This window comes from Diadema antillarum, unplaced genomic scaffold (assembly GCF_040938485.1).
Source record: "Diadema antillarum isolate AM-2024a unplaced genomic scaffold, OU_Dant_1.0 scf00000071, whole genome shotgun sequence".
Classification (NCBI taxonomy): Eukaryota; Metazoa; Echinodermata; class Echinoidea; order Diadematoida; family Diadematidae; genus Diadema; species Diadema antillarum.
The window spans coordinates 6,432,977-6,439,620 of NW_027270960.1; positions in this window are offsets into that span (position 1 = coordinate 6,432,977).

Sequence of the window (6,644 nt, forward strand, 5' to 3'; positions counted from 1 at the left end):
TAATACTGTTTAAATATCTGTCCCTCATTTAGGCCAAAAGAAACAAATGCTTTTGATGCTTAGAATGAATTGATTGTGTCCATCTATATCCTCTATATAAGTATATGGTAGGCATAAAACGTGATTTGTGTGTCGTGCCGCTGTGTGTGTCTTAACCCGTTGAGGATGAGTCCTGAGTATACTCGGGCAGGTGTCTATGGGAAATGCGTGTTGTAGCAAAATCAGTCCATCCTCAACGGGTTTATATAAGCTGTGATCAAAAGTTTGTCCTACGTTTGAGCCATCCAAATTCTCTTGAAGGTAGGACATTGCTATCCAACTGCACCTTTCCCACCGAAGTGACCGTTACCTCAAACTGCAGCCTACTTGCTGGCGTCATTTGTGAAAGTAAGTCTTTCAGTTTTGCTTGTTTGCGAAGGAGGGGAGAGGGTTTAACAATGTTACAGGTCTGAATATTGAAAGTGGTTTACTGAAAAAAAAAAAAACAATACCGGAGGTAAAAATACAATAAATTCCGTACATCTTCTCTTCCTTAAAAAAAGAAGAAAAACAAAACAAAACAAAACAAACAACGCATTGAGTTAGAAAAAAAAAAGTACATCAGATGTACACGAGCCGGAGGGAAAACATTTACAATATGCATTAAGTATAAAAGGTAACAATATGTCAGAATGTAAATTGTTTGACTGGTATCCGTGCTAGAATATTGAGCTGCTAATGACATTTTACCGCTGATGTCTTTACATCAGACATTTTTTTTTTTTTACCTTTGACATATTAACCGTTTTCTGACTTCTTTCGCTGTATGTAAATACCGTTAAATTTCTTTATTACTTCTAAAAGAAGTACGATGCAGCAGTCACAACGCTAATCAATTCTTCATGCAATCTAAATCAGTTAGACTGCAAAAGGGCAAACGGAATGAAGTTACTGGAGACCAATATACGTATAAACCGTTTCATACACTGATGAGAGACTGACGTTGAAAAACTATTGACTGCTTGTTGTTCTTGATCTGTCACAATTCTCAAGTGACCGTCTGATGTAAAGAGATATAACAACATCACCTTTAAGAATAATCTTTTTGGATGAAAAAGGAGATCCGATGACCAGAGATAAAAAAGACTTCCGATGACAGGATGGACGATTAAGACCTCGAAAGAGAAGACGCATTTCTCTTTTTGCGAAGCGCATAGAGAAAGGTTCAAATATCTGCATCATTTTCCATCTATGGTATGCATTCCATATATTTAAATCATTAACCCGTAAGACAAGTTAAATGAGGAAATAAATAGATACCTTTTTATATCAAGCGTTTTTATCGAACAAAATGGACCGCGGTTAGACAATATTTCACCACGCGAAAGTGTCTATTTCATATCGTTATATCTTACCTATTAGCAAAGTATACGAGTACTAAAATATGTTTTTGTTTTCACTTTAAACGCAGATGAAGACGATACCTGCTACGGTCGATGTGGTCGAACAGGGAATTCAAGCTGTGATTGCTCGGATACATGTGCATCACATTCAGAACGTTCAAAAAACTGTTGCATCGATTACGAGGAACATTGCACAGGAGTGTCTTCTAGTAAGTTTTGACTGCTCGGGCTCATGTGCATCACACTATTCAGAACATTCTAGAGGCTGCTGTTTCGAGTAGATTATCGCACATGTGTGTTTTCCGTTGTCCATTTTTACAATAACAACTTAAAATTACTGATAGTACTGGAAAGAAAGATTGCACAGTTTTTATGAGTTAAGTATAATGATTGGATGAGAGATTAAAACTGGAGGTGATGATCGTCAACTACTTATTCTTCAACAATAAATCAATTTGTGTTTTTCCATTACTTATTTGATATCTTGCTTCTATAAAAGCAGGATATAGGAACCAGGTGTAGAATATTTGATTCTAATTTCCAATCACGAATGAGAAGTGCACTTACTTACGAGCAGGTATATTAACTGTGCCCCCCCCCCTCCACCAGATTTTCTTTCGCCACTCCTCCGCCCTCAATCCAAATTTAACCAAATTTTGTGACTTTTCCTAAAATCTTATTCCCAACATTTTGATATATAACTTACTAATATTTGATATTGCTGGTTGCCAGATAAACTGACAACCATGTCGGTCAGATTTTGCATATTTTTCTGTTCCAATTCCAATTAATGATATTATAATGTATGAAATGGGCGTTTCTTGGCTGAAATTTGCTAAAGTAGGAAAATGTGAAGTAGTTATGGGCCTGAAATGTTTTTCCTATTATTTCCTTTGTTTTTCTGTGACAACAGCATATAACAATAGATATAATAGAGATACTTGAAAACAACAGTATTTTCCAAAGATTACTGTTCTATTTTGTGTCATATTGACTCCTTCACCGAAGTTATACCTCTTATATCTCTTGCTTGTCACATTATCAATCTACAAACCTAAAATTGCAACATTATGGGAATATGAAATATGATAACTATGCATGTACCTATCCCAAACACTATATCACCGGTCTCATAATGTATTTCCTTATTTTGTTATGGATAGCACCCCCATGTGGTGACCTTGAGAAATTTCAACCATAAGAAATAATGAGCTTTGACTTGCACATCATTTGTGGCAAATATGAAAAATATCGATCTTGATAAGACATACTGGGGGAAAATATATAGAAAAATCATGTTTTTAGCATATTTCCCACGTATTTCTTTATATTTTGGTAAATAGCGCCCTCTATGGGTGACCTTGAAAAAATTCAAGTATGCGGTCATGTAGAGTATGAGTTGCTCTACCCATGTGCCAAATATGACAATGAAACATCGAACAATAACAAAGTCATGCGCATGCGCACTGTGAGTGTGCGTCCATTCGGATCCCTTCGGAAGCTCTAGTGGCTCGGACAGCCATTTTGGGTCAGGTGATTTTTAGACCAGTGTGTGTTCGCTGACCCATTGAGCCAGCGCTATTCTCATTCGGTGTCACGACATTTGATACAGAATGGGGGGAGGCAGCGTGTCGCGTTCGTCTCCGTGCCGCACAAACCACTCGCCATGAGACAAATCCCTCGTAATGAGAGAAAGAGGAAAGGCCACACACTGCCGGTTTAGATGGCGGTTCATGGCGGTTCTCAAACCGCCGTGAACCGTGTCCCAACGATAGCGGAAAGCACATAAACGCGATGTGACTACGTTTTGAACACGTTGTGAACACGTCGGTAAAGCGGATTGGCGCGGTAGTTACACGAATATCCTCGAAAGGTGGAGGAGTCCATACCAAGCCCCTGTAGTTGGATGCAATCGATGCCCTTTCACTCGTCTTCAATGGGTTACAATAAGGAGGTATTGCCTTGTTAGGTAAACCTAATTCAGAAGAAATTGCGAAACGATGTAACCCCCTGTGTATTTGCAGATTGACATAAAGTGATGCAATAAGCAAATGTCTTCAAGTTTCAACCTGCTTTTTTTCTCTCACTTTTAACTTTTAGAATATCTGTATAAACTGTATGTCATTAAAAAGACATACATGTCAAAGCAGAATCCAACATAGTTTACAAAGTTTCCTGTTCGTTTGCAGGTTTTGATATCAAGTGATGTGCAAGTTCTTGCTTGTTTCAATATCTTTTTTTTCCTTCCTAATTAAATTTTCAGGTATCTAACAATAGTCCATAAAAAGACACACACACACACAGATATATATATATATATATATATATATATGTATATATATATCAAAGAAGAACACAGTATATCTACTTAGTTTCCTGTTTATTTACAGGTTCACGTAACATAATAATGAAGTTTCAAAATCGCTTTTCTCTCTACTCTTTTAAGTTTCAACATATCTGTATCAACATGTACTCTTACAAAAAAAGGCATACATAATCACGAAAGCAGAACCCAACATATTTCCTGTGTGTATAACTTACAGGTTCAAGTAGCTGGCCATCTTTTAAGCTGTCAAGCTTTAACAAAATTATGAACACGCCTTTTAAAGTAACTGATGTACTATTCAACAAATCTACCTTTTTGAATGTTAATTTTCTGTTTTACACTATGTGTTAAAAAAGCAATGAAACTTTAGCATTCAGTACATTTGACCAATTTTGTGTTATGGGTTAATATTAGTTTTTTTTTTGCATATTTCTTTTATTGCTCTGCCACGAATTGTCGCCGAATGCATTATTCTCTTTTAAGCTCAACATTTGTTTTTGCATGAAAAGTTATGGCGGTGTTAACACGGTATTATCACGGATCTTGCGGTGCAAACACGGAGGAGCCGTTCTTTACAAAGTGAACGGCGTTCCATTTGTTGTTGTTGTTGTTCATTTTCCATCTGTGAAGATGGCTGGATAACCCATATTCAGCTACACTAAGCTGGTCTTCCATGGGGTCCAGTTGGATGTGGGGTGGGACCACTTCACCGGGTTATACACCCTGCTCTTTTCGATGAATGCATGAAGCGGGATCTTTTACGTGCATGAGCTGTGACTCTCTCATACACGGGACCTCCACTTTATGTCCTATCCGAGGGACAGAGTGTTTTGCCTCTTGCTAGAGGGGACGGTATGTTTACACACAACATTGCTCAGTCCAGACTCGGGTTCGAACCCGAGCCGCGTGATCGTGAGGCAGACTCGCTACCGACTGAGCCAACTCACCGCCCATTTGAAACCGCCAAGACCGCCACGAAAAATTAAACATGTTTAATTTTTCTGGCATTTTTTCTGGCGGTTGTCTGCGGTTCTCGGGGCTTATGGCGGATGAGTGACGGATGACCAGGGTTTGTGTACGGTGTGAACATGGTCTTTGGCGGAGCACGACGAATTGCCGAACCGCCATGAACCGCCATCTAAACCGGCGATGTGTGAGAAATGAATGACAGGAAGAGACTACCTTCACGGTGGACGGAGAAAAGCGAAAGGGAAGAGGAAGATGTTGAGTCAAAACCAGGGCACGTGGGGCATGAGATATAAACTCCTCAAAATAAAGAAGTGTAATATGGAGTTGTGGTAAACGGTAGACGATTGTGTTTAAAAAAAATATTGTAAAAAGTATAACTCATTCTGAAGCGTAAAATTTCTTTAAAATGTCTTTAGTTCAATGGTAAAGGTATTACAACTTAAAACTTCTTTTATACTACTATCAAGAGAAATCCGAAATTTCAGAGCAGTAAAAGAAAATACATATTGAGTGAAAATAGTTTTGGTTAAAGGCAATGATAAAATTATTTACTTGATTACCGGGTAGGATAATTATGCAGGGACAGTTTCGTTTTTGATGAACATAGAGTCAAAATACAGAAGGGAGAAATTAAGCTTGTACATAAATCGTCCTAAATACAAACGATAGAAATCGTAAATCTTTAAGATGTTGTTTTCATAAGATGAAGTATCAGTATGGCATCTCCGTGATCCTTGCAAATAATAAAAAGAACTTCGTTTTCTGTAGTAATGATGTCCTTTTTATTGAAAGTAAGAGTTACGGCTGGGGGGGGGGGGGCAATGACCCCGAAGGTAGTTTTCCAGGGGGTAGTTGACATGGGGCACTGTCCTTTGGGTAATTTTCTTCTTGATAGTTATAGGGGAGGGGGAGTTGTAGGCCTACTTATGCTGGGTAATAATCCATGGGAAGTTATCGGAGGGGGTAGTTATCGGATGGGAGTTATCTGGGGGCCTACTTATCGGAGGAGGGGGTACTTAACCTGGGGATAGCTATCCGGGTGGTAATTATCCGGGGGTAGTTATCCGGGGGTAGTTATCCGGGGGGTAGTTATCCGGGGGTAGTTATCCGGGGGTAGCTACCAGGGGTAGTTACCAGGGGTACTTATCCACGGGGTAGTTATCCACGGGGTAGTTATGGGGGGGGGGGGTAGTTACCCAGGGGGTAGTTTATCCGGGGGGTAGTTACCCACGGGGTAGTTGGGGGGGGGGGGGTAGTTATCCGAGGGGTAGTTATCTAGAGGGTAGTTGTCCTATTCAGAGGGAATTGCCCTGGAGAGTAATTGCCCTAGGAGGGTAGTTGTCCGGGGGGTAGTTGCCCTACGGGGGAATTGTCCTGGGAGGTTATAATCCGGGTGGTAGTTATCCGGAGGGTGGTTTTCCAGGGGGTAATGATCCTAGACCCATAAAATGACTACCTACTCCTCCATCCAAGGCAAATGCGGAATAAAATATTGATGAACAATCAAGTTATTGCATAAATAAAAGAATTGACCTGATCAGGTTGACCTTTGACCCTGCAAAAGGTGGAACCGTTGTTGCAGCGTTACTAATAGAGGCGTCTAAAATTTGTCTATAATTATGGTACATTTACACACCAAATTTGAAAAAGAAAAAAAAATCATTTAAGAAAAATGGCCAGTATGGAGCACCTAAGCAGACCTTGGAAATTTTATTTTTCTGTGTATAAAAACGTAATAAGAGAGGGTGCCATTCCAAACAAAAAAACACAAAACAAAACAAAACAAAACAAAACAAAACACGACAGACGTCTACGTTTTGCCATACAGCACCTTCAAGTCAAATGTAAAGTTGATCCCTTTAATTAATCTTTCTGGCATCAGTGGCCATAGCCCTTCTTCAGAATTCTGTTACTGCTCACTACGGTCTCTGTGCAAGCTTTGCTGGCAATATAAAATATAACATTTT